This window comes from Cryptotermes secundus, unplaced genomic scaffold, assembly GCF_002891405.2.
Source record: "Cryptotermes secundus unplaced genomic scaffold, Csec_1.0 scaffold5, whole genome shotgun sequence".
NCBI lineage: Eukaryota > Metazoa > Arthropoda > Insecta > Blattodea > Kalotermitidae > Cryptotermes > Cryptotermes secundus.
This window is the reverse complement of record NW_019724742.1, coordinates 3,124,064-3,138,418: the sequence shown is the minus strand read 5'-3', so window position 1 is coordinate 3,138,418 and position 14,355 is coordinate 3,124,064. Positions and strand designations below refer to the sequence as shown.

Sequence of the window (14,355 nt, the reverse complement as noted above, 5' to 3'; positions counted from 1 at the left end):
CGAGAGGCAGAACTTCTGGTGCATAAAATTCGTGTAATTAATATTTAAAACACACCATGTGTCTGCATGTACTACATGTTTCGGCCTATTGAGGCCATCATCAGGTATACAGGGCTTTCGTTCAATCCCCTATTCATCTCTACAATGTTTACATTTTGGGAGGGCGCTGTGCCTTCCGTCTAATTTGAGTTTTGTTTTAAAACTAGATGCAAGGTGTGGGGAGGGGCAGGTATTTTGCGTGTCACCTCTACCCCCCCCCCGGAGCCCCTGGGGATATAAGTAGAGCAGCATTCTGTTAGGATATCAGTAGCGTCAGTCCTGATAAGTAGAATGTTTCGGAGACAGCTTCTGCCTCCATCATCACACTAAATATCATAAACAGTTATGAAGACCATCGAATAGAGGTGAGGCTGTTGCAGCCGTAATGCCCTGGAGTTGTAGTCGGAATATATCCAGATCGAATTTCGTCAGTTTCCAGCCTTTCGGATTAAAGAATCTATTGGATTCCTTCAGTATCGCCGGCCAAATTCTGGTACAGTATATTCAGATATGCGGTTACTTCCTCCTTCAAATTCTATCCACTGAATATGAATGAACGGCCGCGCTATAGCTCAAGCGGTTAGTCACTGGCTTCCCACCGCGACGGCGGTTCGAGCCCGGGTCTGGTCAAGTGGGATTTGTGGTGCACAAAGTGGGGCTGGGACGGGTTTCCTCCGAGTACTTCGGTTTCCCCTGCCAGTCTTCATTCCACCAAATTCTTCATCATCATAATCGCCCGGGGCAGGTACAATAGGCAAATCAGTGGCCGCCGTGCCGAAAAATAAAAAAAAATGAAAATATCGCACCGTACTTGATGCTTTGTAATCTTTCGTATATAAAAGGCCTAACGTGCAGCCGGAAGACCTTATCGGGAATCGAACCAGCGACCTTATGGCTTGTAGCACAATGCCTCGACCAACTACGCTACCGCGTGTTCCGTACAAAGGTATTTTAAGTACACACTTATAGAACAGGTGGCCAGACATGGCACAGGATTATAAATTTACGGCGACCGGGGAATACGCGACCGTTGCTAGGCAGCGGACCTCAAACAACAGAGTAATGATGTTTTCTGAGCGGTCCTTGCCGACAAGTTATAGGCAGGACAACTGAAACAATGAGTTAGACGACATCTACATTTTAAGGAATGCCTCCGCCATATCCTTGCGAGAACATTTCGGGGTTTGGGAGTATCGAACCTGAGACATTAAAATATGGTCATAAGTCCCGCGGGAATCGGATCAGAGAATGGGCTGACGAGGGTCAGTTGCAATTTTAGGCGATACATCCGTCCTCTCATCAGAGAGAGAGCCTTACAGCAAGAAACCACAGCTGTCTGACAGTAATGAAAATCTGGTCTCGTGGCACCACATGACTACTTCACACCAAGACAGACTGACCGACTAACCGTCGGTCGTAACATACGAGTATATTTGGCTTTGAATGAGTCAGTTGTGGGACACTCGACAGCCGGTAAGAACGTGAAAGGAAGCAGAGGACGTTGTTGGAATCCATCACCAGGCAACGACCGGTGAAGAGACAGCAGACTGAGAAGACTCAGTACGTGCTGTAGTGAATTATAGAGCGCGTGAATTAGCGATAGCGCTATAGCTACTTGTTACGTCGTGTAATTATTCACTAAATTAAAATATCAATTTAAACCCCGTTTCTAGGAAGTAAGACGGCCAGGACGTCAAGCTGACCTGTTGTCGAGGCTAAGGAGAAGCAAATGAACCGCTTTGTATTTGCGTTTTTGTGTGTACGTTAAATTAATAAGCAATATTTCTTCAGTTGCAATAAAATTTAAGAGAATACTGCGCGGGAAACCTGCAGATTCTGCTCGAAAGACAATGAGAACCAGATCCCGGAAACACAATGGGAGGTGTCTCCACCTGCAGATAGGAACGCGATGTAATCATGAGCCCCGTTTTCGAAGTGGCTCTGCTCCAGGGAAGGTCGTCTGCTACAAGCTGATTCACAAGTTGCTGCATAGGATGGCTCAATTTAAACCTTCCCTTCGGCCGAAATTTCTTCCTCTCATTTCAGAGACTTCACAAGAGCGTGCTGTAATTACTTGACAGTGGACATGAAAACGCATACACGCTCTCCGTCTAACCCGCGCGGCTTATCCCCAGCATTTTACTCCTTATGCGTCCTATATCCTACTCCCACCTTACTCATTCTGAAGATAGAGGCTAAAATATACGCCGAAATTGTAGAATAACCTCAACAAATGATGTGACAGAACGATGAAAGCAGAAAATATACATCGGAGTTAAAAACGTTGTCTCGATATACGCTACAGAAATATCCTGAATTTAGGCTAGTATATTGTCACGTGCATGGAGTGTAAATATAGACGGGGGTTGGATTTGTAATCGGATATACTGAACTCCATAACACACAACTCGTGACTACAATTTATAAATAACTGTCACACAAGACTAATGTTGTCAGTATGGTAAATCTCCACTAGCCGTTCCTTGGCAGCGGCTTCCAGTGGCGGACGTTCCCCTTACTCAGTGTCCCCTAAGCTACCAGCTTCTCATAACAGAAGCTCACAATGACAGAACGGCAGCAGTCCTCTGACTGACCCACTCGCTCAACATTCAAATCTTCACTTAACTGATTCATTTGTCCTGTTATAATATCTCGGCACGNATCGCCTCAACAGATAGGCTAGCGAGCAAGACGGCTGAAGCTGGGACGCTTCTCACTTGTGTTAGCGAGATGTCGGTTCCAATTCGGCTGGAACGCCGATTGTCATGAATGAAGTTTTAGTTGTCTTCCTCACTCTCTCCAGGCAAGTGTATGAACAGTGTCCTAAAAGAAGCCTCGGTCTGTACTTCCACATGCTTTCCAATTCAATATTTTCTATTATCCACTAATTTGAGCTAGGGACAGCCCCGTGCAGACATGTAGGCAAGAAACATAAAGACCGGAAGGTATCAACTGTGTCCATGGGCGTCCACCTGTAGTATGACGCTAATTATTCGAAACGTGTTTACACTTTAATGTTTGAAGTCAGCATTTGGTAGAATCCAGCGGAAAAAAATAATAAACGTACATATCGCGGAAGGAATTAAGACCTGTACTATTAGGAAGAGTCAATGAATAGGTCACAAACTGACAGAAAACGTAAAACTTGTGATGTTCGAACCTGGAAAAAACATCAATTTCTCGACATATTCCCCATCAACACTGATAAACCTGTCCCATCGCTTTACCAGTGCGCAGGAACCAGCACACAGAAGTCTTCTGACTGTTGTCTCAGGCACTTCCGCACCCGGTCGGGCATCATCTGCGACTTTCGAACGTCCTTATGAGAACTTCTGGATCCAGTTGCGAACCGCTTTGCGCGACAAACACTTCCCACCGCAAACAGAGTCTTTTTGTCAAGAAAAAAAAGCACAACAGAAAGTTGCTCTTCGGCATTAAACTCATCAAGCGCGGTCCTCATTTTGACTACTGAAACCAGCCTCTGAACTTGCGCATGCGCGTCTTCTAGCTAGACTGTCATGAAGCTGAACTGTGCTGCTACCTAGTGATACATACAGGAAACCTACTACGTCCACCACAGTTATTTTGCTTCCATTTGTGAACCTATTTACTGACTCTCTCTTGTACGTTTATATTATTTAAGAAATTTCTTACAGATAACAGTAGAGCCGTGGGTCCGATTGCTGAAAACAAATGACACCACAGACTTTGTTCCTGATCCTCTGTTGTTAATATCCTATATATTTCCTTATGTTTTCAAAGTTTTCTCTATTCCACAGTAACCAGACCATGTCCCACACACACTGTCCTGTCCGAATGATACTGGAAGCCCTTTTCCAGGGATAGAGTGGCCAGGGCGTGAAACTGACCACTCACCTCGATTTAGTGCCGTGTCAAGAATAGCAGAGCTATGCCTCTACTCCCACATGTCTTCATGGCACACGGCTTAATTAATTAATCACAGAGTTAAATTTATCAGATATTTCTCTTATTTGTACCAAACATGCAGGATGGGGAGGCAGCTGCCTAGTAACCCACCCCCGTACCTGCGCTCATATCTGAGTCGTTACGTAACTGAGCCCTTCTTCAAAACAAACCTCTAATGCTATTAGTGCTGTAACTTTTTGTTTGTCTGCAATATGGCCGCGCCCCGTACCGCCCTCGCAAGTACTGTCTGCTTTCCTGTCGCGAGGAATTTCAGAATAAAAGCCACCAGTGGCAGATGTGAGGAGCACCTTCGGACACTCACGGCACAGGGCACACTGTGGAGGGGAAGGGGAGAGGCAAACCGCAACGCGGATAGGAACTAGAAAACTGTTAAAGAGACCTAAATGTACTTATCTCTTCTTTTTCTCCTCTCACTCCGTACTGAATGTTCTTCCTTACGACTTCGTTCAACTTAGCAGAAAGGAAATACCTATACCAGAGCAACTGACACAGGGAATAGGACAGGCTACGTCACTCAGTTGGAATCGTCTGCTGTGTCATAGCCCAGGATGGAGCCCTTCGGATTGGAACCCTGATCAGGTCATGTGGGATTTGTGGATTTGTGGCGGACAAAGTGGCACTGGGACAGTTTTTCTCCGAGTACTTCAGTTTCCCCTGCAAATATTCATTCCACCAACTGCTCCAGTCACCCTCACCTATCATCTGGGGCTGGTACAGTAGGCCAGTCTCACCACACTAATAATAAGCAAAAATAAAAAAAAAACGGAAATCATAACGCTATGCTCTACGCAGGACTGTCTACGAAGGGGCAAATAACTGGAAGAAATAGCCGTGACGTAACCAACTTCATTTCGTGGTATGGCACACCACATTTCCCATGAAATTATGCATGTTGCACAGGTTAGTGGAGTGCAAACCCAGTGACTAGGGGTATAATCGGGCCACCCTGTTCCTGTGGGATATAAATACGGGGACCTGCCCTCCAGGTTGGGGGAGTCTCGAATCTGAGACAGTAAAATAGGGTCATGAGTCCGGCTGGACTCGAACCTGAGAATGACTGCGCTGGCGAGGACCAGCAACAATTGTAAACGATAGATTCATCTTCTCGTCAGGGTGATGTTACATAAAGACTACAACTGCAAGAGTTCAGTTGAAGAAAACGTTATTGGTCGTGAGTATCAAGGGGCTTGTCGCCAAGACGAACTGATGGGCGGTAAACCGCCAGTCGTAATGTAACTCTATGTTGCACAGTCATCTATATCACTTCTACATAGATGGCTTCATTATGTTGCTCTGAATGGGGAACCGTGGAATGGTTGGTTCATTCAGCAACGCCATTGGTACCTGGTGCTAAAAAATGTTGAACAATATGATGGCAGTGAATGATTTGGTAAGAATGAGAATGTCGTGGCCTATTTTAATGTACTATTTTAGCATATGCCACGAGGGGAGGTATAACGGGCGAGATAAGAATCTCGCTCTTCCGCAATAAAGTCAAATCGTTGCCTGTCGTGAATGCGAACAAAGACAACAGAAACAAACAAAGAATAAGTATAAGACAAAATAACGTAACACCTTCATTAATAGGGGAGCAGAAAATTCCATATGGCACATTGATGGGAAAGCCAGAAGGAAAGAACCACTAGGAAGACCAAGACGTAGGCGAGTGGACAATATTAAAATGGATCTTAGAAAGTTATTATGTTGTATGAATTGGATCGACCTGACTCAGGACAGGGGCCTGTGGAAGACGGTAATGAACCTTCGGGTTCCATAAAGTGCTGGAAAGTTGAGTACCTGCAAAATTTGCGACATCTCGAGAAGGGTTCAGCTCCATGAAGTTCGCCAATCCCATCGTCCGTTTTCTAGGAAATGATTACCACCCTAAGGGCTGGTGAAGGCAGTGCTCCTTAATGGCACAACACTGGACATAGCTCATAACGCAATACACTCTGCACTTATACAATTAGAGACGGGCTTTCAAGCGGACAGCAAACTGAGTTATACAGAGTGTTCCCGGAGGAGAGGTCAGTATTCTGGGAGGTCCTAGTCTAGGGTCATTCTACATGTGTGCTATTCCGAACGGTTTCCCAGATAGAGCTATTTCACTGCGCAGTTACACTGTACGACTGTACAGACGAGCAACACGCCATGTCCTCACACGAGTTGCAAAGTGCATTGATGTTGACGGTGAATTTTCGAAAATGAATTCGTATTATACTAGGTAAACTGTACGTACTTCGTCACTTGAACAAGAGGGACAGTACGTAATATCGCTTTCTTATCAACAGTTTTGGAACTGTGCAGTGAAATAGCTCTATCTCGGAAACTGTTTGGAGTAGGACACATGAACATATACACTTTTTTGCTTAGAATAACCGACTATTATCTCCCAGAATGTTGACTTTTCTTCCTGGAATACCCTGTATTAGAACTCCAAGAAATGGCTGTACGGAAAACCTGCCCAATTTTGTGACGCACTTTATTTCATGGCACGACGCTCAAACTGGCTCAGAGGTAATGTTCTTGAGTCTTAACGAGGAATTGCCAGGTTTGAACCTCGGCCGGGACACCAAATATCCTAAGGTGCTCTCCATTTTCTCAGTCCCTCCAGTTGAATGCCGGAGCAGTAGGCCTAACCCAAAATAAACCGCTATCTTTCTCCGCCACGTCCGTTCCAATTCGTGAGTCAGTATCATGCTGTCAGTCGATGCCACAGAGCGTAAAATACTGAGACCATCGTTAAACACACAACAAGTAAACTCAGTATGAAGTTAAGTACGCGTTCCCGGTATGTGTTAACAGCTCCATATACTGAGAACTGCTGAAACTAACCGTGGAACACACACTGTACATAGACAGATGAAGTTCAGAGTAGGCCTACAGCACGCATGTCCCCCCATTTGATTCTGCTTTCTGCACAATGCAGTGCATGTTTTTCCATGGCGAACAGTGTAATGTTAACACTAACTAACTTCATGAAGAAAAGCCCATCTTGAGAAGCCGCCAGTTTTACAAACTACTCAAGAATTTCCTAACATTGTTTGGAAACCGAAAGTTCATTGCCGTGTTCACAAGATCCCTCCACTGGTCCGTATCAGCCAGATCAAACAAATCTATACCACGTATCTTTCTAAGATCCATTTAATATTATCCACCAACATACATCAAGGACCCTGGATAGCAGGAATGCCACATTATTAATAAAGGAGGTCCTGGAATTGGCCGTCTCGAGACACGTTTTCTTAATTTCATTCTGCCTTCATGCAAACACCGAGGTAACCCCAATTTCGAAGTTGTTACTGTGTGTTTCTCGTGCAGCCCACCACATTTAAATTAATCTGAATTTAAATACTTGCTCTGTAGGGCCCCAAACTTCTTTTCTATTATTATTAAAATGAGAATTCCGCTGTCCTTGGCTCCATTGCTTCAAGAAGACTGATTGTGCAAAACCAAATAACTATATTTTTCATGGACTCCCAGGCTAGTGAGCACTGTTATGGTTCTGCTTAAATTCAATTTACAAAACTAAGGTACCCCAGCCCAGGCTTCCCATGCCCCTCCCCCAGCCCCCATGACTTCTCCCGCTTTGTCTTTGTAAGAGTAGGGTACCACTTTTAAACGGTTACACTACACTACACAGTATTACTGGAGTCACTATATGACAAAACAGATGTTTCAGAAGAGGCCTGCAAGCAATCTGACTTCAGGAAATGTCTCAAGATGCATATACGTACACACAATATTGGCAGTTATTGATTTATGAATGTCTATACCACAAATGTAGATAATTAGCATTTTTCTTACCTCAGCAGCTGCTGTCGGACACGAGCTGACGTAGAATCATGCTCTTTCATACAAGCACATCTGCAACAATAAACACAAGGGAGACTCAGTAAATAGGTCACAAAAGGATAATAGACGTAAAACATGTGATACTCGAACCTGGGAAATAAGAAACATTCGTTTCTCGACGTAGCCTCCACCCACATTGATACACTTGTCCATCGCTTTACCAGTGCGCCGAACAGAGAGGCCTTCACACTGACTGCTCACCCATTTGTATGAGCATCAGGCAACAGTAGAGTGGCTCCACGTGAATTCAGTAGCTCTTTATTATGACGGCGCATTCCTCGCAGTTCTTAGTATCTGGTTTATCTAAAATAAAGCAATTTCGGAATTACAGAATTTCACGTCCGTTTCTTGTTAAGTTCCTGGCATAAATCAGCAGCGTCCAGACTGGCTCTGGGGTCCACCCAACCCCCTAGCGAACGGGTACCGCGGGTATTTCCCCGGACATAACGCGGCAGGACGTGAATCTGAACATTCACATCCAACAAATGTCGAGATCAAGAAAATGTGGACCTATACACCCACGCCCCCATACGCTTTCATGGCCTAATGCTTAATTAGTTAAACACAGGGACATTTTAACCTTTTACCTGGCATAACAACCGTTTCTCATATAAATTTCGTGCTATTAACTTTCCTGTTACGTCACTTCCGTCGCACATGTTACCGAATTATACGTCAAAACTGACGTTTAAGCCTATCTCCCACGAATAACACGCACAGATAATAAGAAACCATTTCATTTATAGAGCAGAAATTGGTTTAGAGGTGCTTCAAAAGCATGGTTTTTCGACACTTCATATATCAGCATCAAACTATTATTATAAATGCTCATAGAATACACACGACACACAAACAAATAACTGCTCGTTCTTTCGTGACCCGCTCCATAATTGACATTCATGCATTGTGTTGACGCTTTATTAGCTTGTTGCTATAGTAACCCAAAGCTGAGTAATTTCAGAGCTTTCATCTCTCCGTTACACTATTTAATTTTATGTACGAAAGGATTTGAAGATCAAGGGCGGTAAGAACGCGTCATGTATAACTCCTAGCAGTGAACACCCTGTGACGTGTACCTGGTCACTGCACACATCTACAGCCTTTTACTATAAACGTAATCATTTATTTTGCTATGAATATATAACGTGGGACTGGTGCTTGGTAGAACCACTTGCAGTTTCACCGATCTGCGACGTAAAAAACTTGAGACCCCATCTAATAAGGAATATGTAAAAATCTGCTGTGTTTTGCGAAAGGTATTCAGTACATCAGCCATCAGAGTGACTGCGCAGTCTCAGGCATGAACGGCCTTCGCCCGCCGAACGCTGCGGTCTTGAGCATGGATGTCTGTGTGCGTAGGTAGCGGCCTTTGCGATGGGCTGATCGTTCGTCAAAGGAGTCCTATCAAATGTGGATAGGATTAAGAATCTAAAAAAGAGAGAAAAATGGGGCCCAACAAAGGGCTGTAGAGCCATGAATGAATGCAGTACATTAATATTGATTACTTTTGCCAGTAACTTCCTCAACTTGCAGCCCGTATGAATTTCATACACTGTGAGAACAGTAATCATTCCCCACAGAGGATGCGTTCTAAATTAATATGTAATTGTCTATAATTGATTTTCACAGAATGACGCATCTATATGTTACTGCAGTAGGCAGATGCGGGCTCTGTATATTACTAACGCCGACCAGTATTTACAGCGTTGCCACAAAGGACTCTCATAAAAAAGAAATTGCACTGAATGATTCACAATATATAAACCCCCTACTATTGCGTTCAAACGGGCGGAAGCATTTGATTTATTTTCAGCTAATTTAGCCACGCCGTCAAATTAGCCCGTCTGTGCGGCGTCGAATTGTTGGTTCGCAGCAAATATTGGATTGTACAGAACGCGAAAGCAAATCTTCATTTCGAATTTCGCAAAGAATTCCCACTGAATTTGATTATAGGGGCTGAGAAAAGTCATGAAAAGCCTAAGCTAATTTAGCCAGTACCACGAGACAGACTTGAACCACGAACCTCCATGCCACGCAATTGTCACTGCATGAACTAACTTGCTGAGTGACACGAAGCACTGCTCACTGTAAAATTTCTATAAATCTTAACGTCTTCAAGAATTCATCTTCTTCGACCAATCCTGCCGCTGATGCAACAGCGTCACACTCGCAACAGAAACAAAGACAAGCGGATGCAGCACAAGGGACATTCGCCCGCGGCTTACATACGGCATTTTCTCAGTAAAACTATCGTCACTGTGCCACTTTTTGCGGTAAGGTGTGTTACATTGTTGTAGCGACTCACAACGCAAATATTATAATATATATGTCTGTCTGTCTCTCCGTCCGTCCTTCCACCCACCCATCTATCAATGGGTCTGTAAACCTGTTGGGTCCAGGCCTCTTCTTCAGTTTCGAAATCTCTTTAGAGAGACTCTTGCACAGACGGTAGGACTCCTTGGACAAGTGATCAAACAATTGCAAGGCCACTCCTACACACAGGACAACAGAAGCGCAGAATAAACGCACACATACACCTATACTTTGAGTAGGATTCGAACCCACGATCTTAGCGTTCGAGTGAGCTAAGACAGTTCATGCCATACTACTCGATCTAATCCAGTCACCTGTGGGGAACAGAAAATAGACAGATTTCGCCCAATTCCTTCGCAGGAACCCCAAACCAATGTGACGTCACGCCGCTAGATGCGGGTAGAGAGGTCTAAGCGAAGAAATTCATCTCATGCGGCCGCTTTGTTTCATTTATTAAACTGTGGCGACTCTGCTCCTTACTTTTGTTTTTATCTCTCTTCTTTTTCAAGTAGCTACAGAAATCCTAACCTTACTGCGTATTCCGTTATTAAAGTCTCTCCTCATAAAATCCGCAGGAAGAGAAATATATTACCAAAAATAAAAAGCAGCTCAAAAAGTCACGTTTCTGTAAACACATAACAGAGTTTGCGCGCAAGCCCGGGGAACAGCCGGCCGGGACCGCTATCATAATAACCCATAAAGCAGGTATTCTCAATAAAAAGGGATCATCTCAGTTGAGATCTGTTGCTGTTGCCTTGGTTAGGGCCTGTTTAACTGCGCCGTCGTGCAAGGCGGCCTCATATGGGGACAGAAGTGAGTAATATTTCAAGAGGCCTTTATTTAAGGGGTCTACTTTTCCTTGTAGTCGATCGCAGTAGCCGCGCGGTGTCAGGCAGGAAACGTTTTCTCCCGCCGAGACACCGTGATCTTTGGTTCGAATCCCAGTTGAGACACGTATGTCTGCGTGCGTTTATTCTGTGTTTGTGTTGTCCCGTGTTCAGGCAGCGACCTTGCGACGGGCTGATCCTCCGTCCAAGGAGTACTACAGACTGTGCAAAAAGATTAAGAAGCTGAAAAATAGATAGATATAGATAGATAGATAGATAGATAGATAGATAGATAGATAGATAGATAGATAGATAGCTTTCCATGTGCTTAATTAAACACGTCATCGAAACTTACTCTTGTGGACGTAGAGCCCCATGAATTCTTGACCTCGGCATTAAGCAAGATGAGTAGTCGGCTTCACTCATGTTTGGAATGGTATGGAACCAGTGGCGGGTTCTGTGAATATAATAACGAATTTTCGGGTTCCTGTAAAATGACGGGAAGTTCTTCATTATCCGAGCAACTGGCGGCTTCTCAAGAAATACCAGCCTCGTGGCGTTAATACAATTATTATGTTTCTGGACATTATCCACCGTCCTGCTTCTGTTCAAAACATCGTCCTGTTTTTATTTAAAACACAAAGTTTCGGAAACTGGATTCTGTCCCCCAAACGCAGCGTCTTCAATAAAACTGGACGATGGATAAGGTCCAGAAACATAATAATTGTACCATCAACACAAACTTTTAGATCTTATCCACAGAGTTAGTTAGTTCGCCAGGTTCTTCCCCGGCCTTTTTACTTTCGGGAATTAACTCCGGTACACATTAGGTCTGGACGCCGTGTAGACAAAAAAATCTCTGACCCAGATGGAAACACAAAACTATAATTTTGCCTGTGGTTCTGTATGGATATGAAACTTGGTCTCTGACATTAAGGGAGGAACACAGACTGAGAGCGTTTGAGAACAGGGTGTTGAGGAGAATATTTGGACCGAAGAGAGATGAAGTGACAGGAGGTTGGAGAAAACAGCACAACGAGGGCCTTCATAACTTGTACTCTTCGCAAAGTATAATTAGAATGGTCAAATCAAGGAGGGTGAGATGGGCATGGAATGCAGCACGAATGAGGGATAGAAGGAATGCGTATATGATATTGGTGAGAAAGCCAGAAGGAAAGATCCACCTAAGAACACCAAAATGTAGGTGGGTGGATATTATTAAAACGGATCTTAAGAGAATTAGGACAGGGTGGTATGGACTTGATTGTTCTGGCTCAGGATAGGCACTGGAGGAGGGTTCTTGTTAACACGGTAACGAACCTTTGGTTTCTCGAGTAGCTGCACAACTGGCAGCTTTTCAAGAAGGGCTCAGCTCCATAGAGCTAGTTAGTTAGTCAGCACTCCAGCCTACAGCGTCTAATTATAGGATGACAGTAAAAAATGAACATGAAAGGAAGAGATCTGCGCCTCGTTTGAGGTAGGCCCCTATCCCGCCATGTGTCGGGGGGGGGGACTGAGAAGAACCACGGTAGTCTGTGTCCCGTAGGTGATTCATTTCGGACAACCCCCGTCACCGTTTGAGGCAACGTGCCTTGTGGTCGCGCGATCAAATTATGCGGGCCCTCATCACGAATTTCAGTCCAGCCTCCTGTAATGCCTGCTTCCCGCGGTACATCAGCTCCATGTTACTTTCTCTGCTATTCGCTCCGAAGTTAAGGTCGGTCTTACGCAGCGAAATCGGTTGCGTGTCCGCTTCAGACGGATCTGGCCACATCTCATCCACCACAAACTGTCTTCTCGCGCTCTAACGCTGAAATCGTGGGTTCGAATCCCACTCAGGGCATGGATGTCTGTGTGTGCGTTTATTCTGTGTTTAGTGTTGTCCTGCGTGTAGGTAGTGGCCTTGCGACGGGCTGACCACTCGTTCACGAAATCCTACCGTAAGAAACTGAAGAAGAGGCCAAGGCCCAACAAGGGACTGTAGCGCCATTAATGAATGCAAGAGTAGACACATTTCTGTCTTTTGGAGAGACATGTGTGGTTTATGTGTTGAGCCTCGCATCCGGGACACAAATCACACCAGCGCTTTCTTTCCACTACTTCAATTTATGTTATTCTTCTTCTTCCTCTTTCTCGGGCGCCTCGTAATAAGCTTAATCAAGCGCCGTGGGTGGGGCAGAGGGGGAGGGTGCAGGAGATCGAAGGAGAAGACGTGCGAGTAGAATTCTTAATGCCGCTATTAGTAAAGTTCTGAGCCCCAGTGTGCTGGAGGCTCATTTATATCACCCCACATGCCGTATTATATGTTCCGAGAGACTGCACCCACCACAACCCTACGAAATGAAACCGCGAAATATAGTGTCCGCCAAAAGTATTTCATCTTGTTCGTCACACATAATAACAAGTCTGACCGGATGTCACCGTCGAGAGGTAAGGATTCCTACTTCGCATTCGGGAAGTTCGTAGTTCAAGTCTCGGCCCGGAGGCCCACTCCTTTGGCTGAAGTTAACGTAGCTCTCATCTCATCCCAGAGGAGAGCAGACCTACCCTTCTGCCTCTGAAAAATGCAACCAAAGCTTCCAACCCGGTTCTCTCGAATAAATTTATTATTCACTACTCAATCTATTATTTGAGGCCATACACGGGCTACCAATTTCAGCGTTGATAAATAAACGGAAAATATATAGGCCTAATACATATTGTAGCGTGTAGACCCGTTACTGGGAGGGCTCTTGTGAACACGGTAATGAACGTGCCAGTTCCATAAAATGCTGGGAAATTCTTGAGTAGCTGGAGAATTGGCGGTTCTTCCAGAAGGGCTCAGCTCCATGAGTAAGTAAGTAAGACCCGTTACTGAATAGCACCTAAGCAATCAAATATGTTCCCAAGGCAACGAATCCACACGCAACAGTAGAAGAATTTGGGGGAAGGTGTTTTCTACGGGGTCCGTGCAGAGATATTATAAGCAGGGAAAGCCGCATCTAACGAAGCCTTCATTAAAACAGCGCTATACACTAAGAGGGAGGGAAAACAACATCTGGTGCAGCTGCATTTCAAACGATGTTCTACGTTAGGAAATTACGCTAACACTTTGAAACAGGATATTCATCTGAATCAGTGTTTCCCAAACTTCTGGCTTCCGGGACCCCTAGCAGCTCACTACTTATCCGAGGACTCCTTCAACCGTCCATATTCGAACTCTGTGAATATCAACTTACACGGATTCAAATAAAATAACATATCTAAAAACGGTTTATCCTTTTACCATGTTTACAAAACGTTTAATACCTGTTACAACACATTTTCTTTTACCAATAATTTAATGAAAAACGTGGCTGAGTCACCGCTGTATAATTAGGTTAGGTGTCTATAC

At 44.5% G+C, this 14,355-nt stretch overlaps 1 long non-coding RNA gene across 1 annotated transcript in view; it reads right to left on the bottom strand.

Moving 5' to 3' along the window:
* LOC117282187 overlaps positions 1–14,355 on the bottom strand; it is a 219,527-nt gene that overhangs the window by 79,778 nt on the left and 125,394 nt on the right. Inside the window, exon 2 of the long non-coding RNA XR_004512837.1 lies at positions 7,795–7,854. This is a non-coding gene — a long non-coding RNA (uncharacterized LOC117282187). The remainder of the gene's footprint in view (positions 1–7,794; positions 7,855–14,355) is intronic.